This window comes from Emydura macquarii, unplaced genomic scaffold, assembly GCF_026122565.2.
Source record: "Emydura macquarii macquarii isolate MOO-44397 ecotype Brisbane River unplaced genomic scaffold, CSIRO-AGI_Emac_v2 contig_1644, whole genome shotgun sequence".
NCBI lineage: Eukaryota > Metazoa > Chordata > Testudines > Chelidae > Emydura > Emydura macquarii.
The window spans coordinates 13,506,019-13,514,106 of NW_027131781.1; the positions used below are offsets into that span (position 1 = coordinate 13,506,019).

General features: G+C 47.7%; 1 long non-coding RNA gene across 1 annotated transcript; it reads left to right on the forward strand.

Annotated features, from left to right (window-relative positions):
- Nucleotides 1-5,049: 5,049 nt before the first annotated feature.
- LOC137158326 (uncharacterized) lies at nucleotides 5,050-7,379 on the forward strand. Its single transcript, XR_010921370.1, has 3 exons — nucleotides 5,050-5,179; nucleotides 5,445-5,684; nucleotides 7,214-7,379. It is a non-coding gene; the product is annotated as an uncharacterized lncRNA (long non-coding RNA).
- The last annotated feature ends 709 nt before the right edge of the window (nucleotides 7,380-8,088 follow it).

Sequence of the window (8,088 nt, forward strand, 5' to 3'; positions counted from 1 at the left end):
ACTCCAGAAGGAGTGGGGGTGATAGGTGTTTGGAGAGGGGCTGACCTTCCCTGAAGATCCTTTGGAAGAGCTCAGAGGAAGCAAGGAAAGGAAACAAAAAGAGAAATACCCCCCCAAATACTAAAGGGACTTGGCAGTTAGAGCTGGAAATGCTTTCTGAGGCCAGCTTGTCTATCCTCATTGGCCAGCACAGGATTGCTCCATACAGGACATTTGCTAGTGTTTTACTAGCTCTAGTTTTCAGTGTCATGTGTGATGGGGTTCCCACGCCTTCCCTTGAAGGCATGTTTCAGGCTACCAGATCTCACAACTAGGAAGCCTCTCCAGATAGTAAATGTCCCGTTACTCAGCTCTGTCCCATCACCACTAGTCCAGCCCCTTGGATCACCCAAACAATTCCTGTTCCTTTGTGATGCTCACACTTCACATGCTGCTAGCCAGTTCTCGTGTCCACCATGTAGCCATCATTTAGCCAAATTCTGTTCTTCATATGTAGCTCTTTTAATCTTTCCCCATTAGTCATCTCTTCCAGGCCTTTACCCACCTTAGTTACTTGCCTATTTTATTTCCCTCTTGCTAGAAATGGGGTGCTCAGCAATGAATGCAGCCCCTCCGGGAGCAGGGGTGTGTGTGTGTGTCTCACCAGTGCTCTATAGAGTGGGGCTACCGCCAAGCAGCTCTGTGATGCAAAGTCACAGCCTGTGCATTGCAATCACATTGACCTTTCTAGCTGCCAGATCACATTGCACGCTCCACTCTGAACTGCTGTCCCTTGTCGCCCCAGGTCTCTCACAGCCATTGCCGCTTCCTGAGTTTCAGACTCTTTCCTCCCCACAGAGATTAGCTGCACTTCTCCAAACTGAATCTCATTTTGTCATGTCCTGCCCAGATTTCTAACTTTTTGGCCCCTTTCGAGTAGTCCCCTGTCCTCACTGCTGTTTGCAACTCCCCCCCGCATTTAGTACCTACTGGGGCTTTTTATTGGCATGATGTCCAGATCATTAATGAAGATGTCCAGACAGGTCCTAACACTGCTTCCTCTGCCATCCCGCTCCCCCAGCTCAGTCTACAGCTGATTACCATTGCCTTTGGTTTACTGTCCCACACACAGCTCCCAATCCACGTGGCAGGGTCCGAGCCAAACCAATTTGAATTTGTTTTCCTAGTAACTTTGCATGAGACACAAAGCCAAATGCTTCGCAACAATAAATAGACGATCAGCTGGTGACACAGCCAACGAGCTGGTGAGCACGCTAACAGGCGGTGGTGTTTCACTAGCCGACACCTGTTCTTCCTCCACCACTCACAACCTTCCTCCTACTCAGAACCAGTGACTCATTTCATTGCATTTCTCCTCTGCTTGCCTCATTCCGGAGTGTGCGTGTGTGTGGATGTGTGAGTATGTGAGGGAGAGAGCAGCGGGTCTGTGCGTGAGAGAGAGAGTTTGGGAGTGCGAGACTGTCTGTCAGAGCTTGTGTGTGGGAGTGTGCAAATGTGTTTGTGAGCGTAGGTCTGTGGGTAGGGGACATAATGTGTGCCTGAGCGAGTGTGTGAGGTGGTTGGACACGTTACGTTGTTGTTCCGGGCTACTCAGGGCTGTTGTTTTCACCCCTACCAGGAGATGCTCAGACTGACTCTACCCCTCCCTCCCTGCCTGTCTCCAGCTGCTTTTCTGCTTTCTGTGGGAACAGTGGAGCCTGCACTCCTTAGGCAGGTCTCAAGTGGAGGGAAGAAACCTCCAGACAATATTGCTCAAAAGAGGCTGGCAGCTGCAACCTGCATCTCTCCCTTCTACTCCTTGTGCCCTGCTTTGCCAGAAATGGAGCCGTGTCAGAAACATGAATGAGCCCATGGTGTGGTGCCATTACTGGAAACCACAGAATGTTTCCTGTTGGTTAGAGTGGGAGAGTGGAATTCAGGGCTCATGGGTGGTTTCACTGGCATTATATGATGGTAGGGCCTGGTGGTTAGATGGGGGGACTGGGTGTCCTGGGGTCTATTCTCAGCTTTGCCACAGAATTGCTTGAGACCTTGGGCAAGTCACAGTCTCATTTTGTGCCTCAGTTTCTCCATTTGCAAAATGGATATCAGTGCATACTGCCATCACTTAGTAAATAATAACGGTCATAATAATACTAAGTGGCCTCACATGGTGTTGTGCATCTTCATTAATTCATGTTGTAAAGTATTTTGAGGGCCTCTGAACAATGTCTCTATAAATGCAGGCGCACAATACAGTGAGTCAGCAGTGGGTGGCAGGCTGGGTGGGTGTGTGGGAACCAAGTGGCAGTCACGTGACTACCAGCAAGGAGTAGTGGCTGCATCACCAAACCCAGCCTGGTGTCTGCTTGGCAGGATAAGTTGTCACCCAGGTGAGGACTAAGCATCGAGAGACACACCCTATGTCCCTAGTGATGAGTAATGAGTATATATCAAGCCTGTGCACTTATCCTAACTCACTGATGTGATTAGCAGTGTTCAGGTCACATCACCTGATGGCAACAGGGTCTGACTTCCTGGAGTGACTAACACACACCGAGCATCAGAGAGGAATGCTGGTACTGCTCTAGGACAGATTCCCCTGCCTGAGAAAGGGGAGCTGGCCTTCCTCCATTGCTATTTCCTGGATCCCGGGCTGCCAATCGGCTACACATTGGCCATGCGGGCAGCTGGGAGGAACAGGTGGCTAAATGAGGCCCAAGGAGGCACAGCTCCCACCCTTGTGAAAGGTGATTTGTGCTGGTGTGGCCCCAGAAGTCCAGTAGGGACTCTGAGGGTTTGCTGAGGCCAGAGTTTCAATGGAACCTCCAAAAATGCACCAGCAAATGTGTGTGCATCCCCTTAGCATGGGCCAAACTCTGCCTTTGTGCATACAAACGTGCACCTGAGTTTGCAGTGGCCAGCTTTGCATGGGTGTGAACGGGATAGTGCGCGTGCCCAGCAGGGATCCCACACATGATGTGTGGGTGTTTTTAGAGGCTCTGACTAGCTGGCCCTAGATGACAAAGAACCGCCTGGCGCCTGGAGGCGAGGGGGGAGCGTTTGTGGCACACAGGCCACAGGAGAGAAGCAGTCCTGAGGAGATGGAGGCAGGAAAGTGAATGGATGGAGGCGATGGCTTCAGACATCCCACTTACACATCGCTTTGTTTCCCTTACGCCTTGTTTTGTGGGTGTGTGTTTTTTTACACAAACCCATCTTAGGAGCTGAGTAACACAGAACACGCTGGCTGCTGTCTCTGAGTCCCAGCGGACTCAGGCGCACCACACTGCCAACCACAGTCCCGGGAGCAGTGCGTAATGGCCTAAAGAGCAACCAATAATGGCAGCAGCTGCCTGCTAATGCGAGCAGCAGCAGACCCAGAGCTCTCAGCGGTCTCCTCACACACACACCCTTGCCAGCACTGTTTTTGCCAGAGGTTCCATTCTTCCTAGGCTATCAAAGAGAGGAGGTTTTCTTGTCTTTCTGCAGCTCTCCCTCAAGGTGACCTTGCCTCAGGAAATCTCAGGGAGACCTGGAAGGGAGATGGGGAGCATGGTGTGAAATAGGGTGAGATTCCCAGCCCTTCTCCCCTGGGCATTCGCTCCTATTTTTAACACCCTCCAGGAATGACCTCTGCTTTCTCTGACTTGTTTTCCCTTGTCCCCATCTGCCCCTGTCTACTGCATCAGAGGCAGCAATGTGCCTGCCCAAGAGCCACTCTGTGGGAGAGAGCAGGACACTTTTTCAGCCAGACTTTGATTCTGGGCACCCATTAGTTCTATGCTGATTGGTCATTCCCTGTGGATCTTAATTACCTGTGCAATGTTTACATGTGATGGGGACAGACGCCTGAGAAAACTCATAGCTAGGTGGATAGAGAGAGGGGGAGAGACAGAGATGTGTGGTAGAATTGCTATGAGTTTGGGATGGTCCAGTATGCAATTCATCTCAGACAAGCACTATTAAAACCTTCAGATCGCACCATTCTATATTCTGTATATACCACGTATGTTACAAGCAAATGAAGGGGACTGTTTCTTGTTCCCTCCTTGTGTAAAGCCAGCTGTCTGAACCCCCATGAGTCCAAATGGACAGGCCTCAGGGGGAGCCATGGAAACCTCTCAAATTGACTGATAATGGCTTTTTTATAGCTAAAAGTGTCATGCCTTAAACGGCAAGTATCTTGGGTCCTTCCAGAGCTAAATAGGAGTGCTAGGAAGGGGAAGTTTAAACCATGACATTTATCTAATGCTGTCTCTGGTGCAGGACAAGAACCTTATCACTCCACTGCCTTGGGCCAGGGTGATTTTGGGAAGAGGGAATTCTCCATTTGTAGAGGAGGAGCTATTTGTCCCATGGGTGGCTGTTTGAGACTGCTTAAGGGGCTAGACTAAGTCCAGGGGAGATGGATTAGTGGGCAGAACAGAGGCGAGGGGGTCAGAGCCGAGTGGTGCATTCATTTGTCCCAGGGCATTGTGGTTTGTCATATGGACATCACCTCCTCGTATGAGGGAGGTAGGTACAGCTCAAAGCACAGAGGATACAGGTGGGGATACAGTACCATCTCCTAAGCACCCGTTCAGTGGGAAACCTACAAGGAGATCCAGCTGTAATTAGAGATTAACAGAGTCCTCCACCTGGTGGCTGGAATTGCTGCCTTGGTCATTAGCACAGCCAGGCCCTTGAGGCCTGTAGACCACAGGAAGCAGCTTCGCCAGGTGGCTGGGCCAGTGAGCACTCTGTTGAACTCTTTTCAGCCAGGAGTGGCTCTTTATAGTGGGCCTGGGTGTGTGCATTCTCTGCCTTCCCTATCACAATCCCTAAACACACCTGTGGTGTATCAGTGTGTGAATATCTTGTGTCTCTTTAATGAGGACAAAGCCCATGCATGGGAACAGATTCAAGGTTAGCCGACTATGAGGTCAGACAGGCCCAGGTAAGGTAAGGTCTGCTCAATCCAGATGATAAATGTTTCATCCCAGGTAAGGTTGAGGAGAAAGGCTATATACCATCGTGATTCCCTCTACTCCACAGGATCACTTCTCTGCAGTCTTTAATGAGGAGGCATCTGGGGACAATGAGGAATGGCTGCAGTCAGATCTGCTTTGTTCTATTTCAGTTCTTCCTTGCCGTTGGCTGTTTTGTAAAGGCTACTACTGCTGTGTGCTATCTCCACACCTATAACAAACTGCTGGGGGTATGTTACCAGACTGGGTTTTTTTCCTACTGACACTGATCAAGCTCTATTCTGTTTAAAGAGCCACCCACCTATAGGAGAAGAGAATCCATTGCACACCAAAACCAGGCCAACAGACACAGACCTTTACAATTCATTAGCATAGGAAAGGTGCATTTATTGCAGCTTAGGAAATTCTTTTATCCGTCATCCACCAGGAGCCCATAAAGAACCTGCTATAAACACAATTGTAAGGGATAGCCAAATTCTATTCCTCTTTTTATAGATTTGTAGTGCTGATGAAAGGTGCCAGATTAATGCCTTGCAGGCCAAGCCCCTGCTGTATCTGTCTACACAGCAAGAATGCCACGGGCAGCAGAGGGGCAAGATTTCCAAGTACTCCTTACCCACCCTAGTGATCTGCCTCAGTATTGACTTGAGGAACCATATCTCAGGTGAGAGGGGGACCTCAGACTCCACAGCCCAGGCAGACCTTGGACTCTACATTGATACTTTCAACAAGAAGGTGAGTGAGCTCCAATTAATATTGGTGGTGGTGGTTTATCAAATGGTCTCTGGTCCACTAGGAACCGAATTGAGACACACCAGCTCATTTCACACAGGCTACTGAGCAGCAATCAGGTGGTAACAATTTTTGGTCATGACCCAACTGGGCCAGATGTCACGTGGTGGTGTGGGAAGTGAAACGCTCTATGTCCCTTTCCTAATTCCCTGAGCCATCTAGTCCCTTTCAGAAATGCATCTTTTATGATAAATTATTCAGGGCTGGCACCCAGAAGCTCAGTCTCCTTGGGCATCTTTAACTGTGCCCCTGTGCTAGGCACATGGGGTGCAGAGGTCTCACAGGGGGGAGGAAACACATCAATCTGCAATGGCATAAAGCAACTGAAATGGATAAAAAAAAAAGTGGCTCTCTCATTCACTGCTGTACTAATGAAGATGACATATTCCTATAACATCTTTCATTCGAAAGGATCCCAAAGCACCCTGGAGACACCAAGCATAGGAATCATTTCCCCTCCTACTGAAAGGCAGCCACTTCTGGGATGGGACGTGGCAGCTGTTCAATGCTCCAGAAACACCATGCCACAGTTTAGAACAGGAAATGAAGAACAATGCTGTATCCCATTGACATTTAGATGCTGATTCAGAGTGAACAGCACCCCCTGCTGAAGCCCCAGTACTGCATGAGAATTCCTTGGAGGGCTCTGCCGGCCATACAGAGCAAGCCCAACGTTGCTTAGCTTATAAGATTTACCAATTTTCCTTCCCAAGATGGTATGACTGCAGCTTTTTGTCAGCTGATGATATGAGGCCAGAATGAAGATAAATGAGAGAAAAAATCCCTCATCAAAACACTTCTGAACTAAAGATAAAAAGCAACTCAGTGGCAAGAAATAATTTTCAAAACTGTGGGAACTCAAATGTGGGTGTGAATATCACTTTAAGGATTTATAAAATGACACATGGCCTCACCTGTCAGCATGCCAGAATCCAAATGCCGGTTTTAATTACACCGAATATTTTATTTTCTTATGCAGAGGCATAATCAATTATCTTATTTAAAGGCATTACGCTAATGTGTGTGTAAAATGGAGCCATTCCCTGTATTGCATTAGATTCTACTAATTATAGGAGAATGTTTGGACCTAAAATGTCAGCTTGTCATCTGGCTGGTGTGTAATTCATGATCTGCATTCACAGGCGCGCATGGAACTGTCAAAAATTGTATTCATCCCTTTCTATTGGCTTGGCATCGAATCCACTTGGTTTGGGGGTGATAAATTCCACCCCTTCACCCTTTCCAGAGATGGAGTGGTGTTATTCCTTCCCCACACACACTCCCACATAAAAGCCTCTTTCCAGAGCAAAGATGATGGTTGCAAAGAGAGGAATAGATAACTTTGTATCTGTATATTTGTTAATAGTTAATAGAATACCAGCAGATGGCACTCAAAAATATGTAGCATAGTTCCTGAGGTCATAGGACCAATAAAACTTTGTTGTTGTTGTTTTTGTGCTCTCTTTATGTAGCTCTTGGCAGGGAGGACACAGAGGGATGAACAAGGGAAGAAAAGAGAGATGAAAGAGACATCATCAAGATAAAAATCCTCGTGTACCTTTAAAAACTCCTCCATCTGAGTTACTGCTACTAATGTCTCCCAATTATTAAAAGATTGAAAGATGACATAAAATACAATTTGTTTGTCATCATTTTGTGCATTATATTTACTGTTTGTATTTCACCCTCAGTGAAACTAGGCTGGACAGTTTCACCGATTCAAATCGGTTTCACTAACTTGGGGGGAAACGTAAAGTTGCAAGCATTTCTTTGCATATGAGATTTGGGAAAGCCCCACTCTACACTGCAGGCTGTCTTACAGCAAATTCTGGAGGTGCCATTTAATACTGACTTCTGTTGCAGAGGCTTGCGCTCTTTCACATCCAATGTATGTGTCATCACTAGGGAATTGTCCTATTCCTGTACTTTATAAAATTCCTCACCCACCAGATCTCACAAGAGCTGTCTTTTATGCATGTGTGTGAGTCTCACACAGACACGCAAGGAAGACTCTGCCTTGGGGCTGTTTCACCATGATAGCCCCAGGAGCCTGAACTGATGATGACACCTCATCTCTGAGGCTATCTCATGACTACATTCCAATTTAGCCAAACACACATCAGAACTGTTGTGGACTGGCCGTGATTTCAAATGGTGTTAATTCACATTAAGGAAAAGGAGGAATCCAGAATCACTGTGCAGTGATAGCAGCAGCTTGGGTTATCATGTGCCACAAACTGCTAAGCAGGTCTTGCAATACTGTCATGAAAACAGACCAACCAAGGCAGAAAACCCACACCACGAGGATGACGATGGCAAGGGGGATGATAAAAACACTAATGATGTT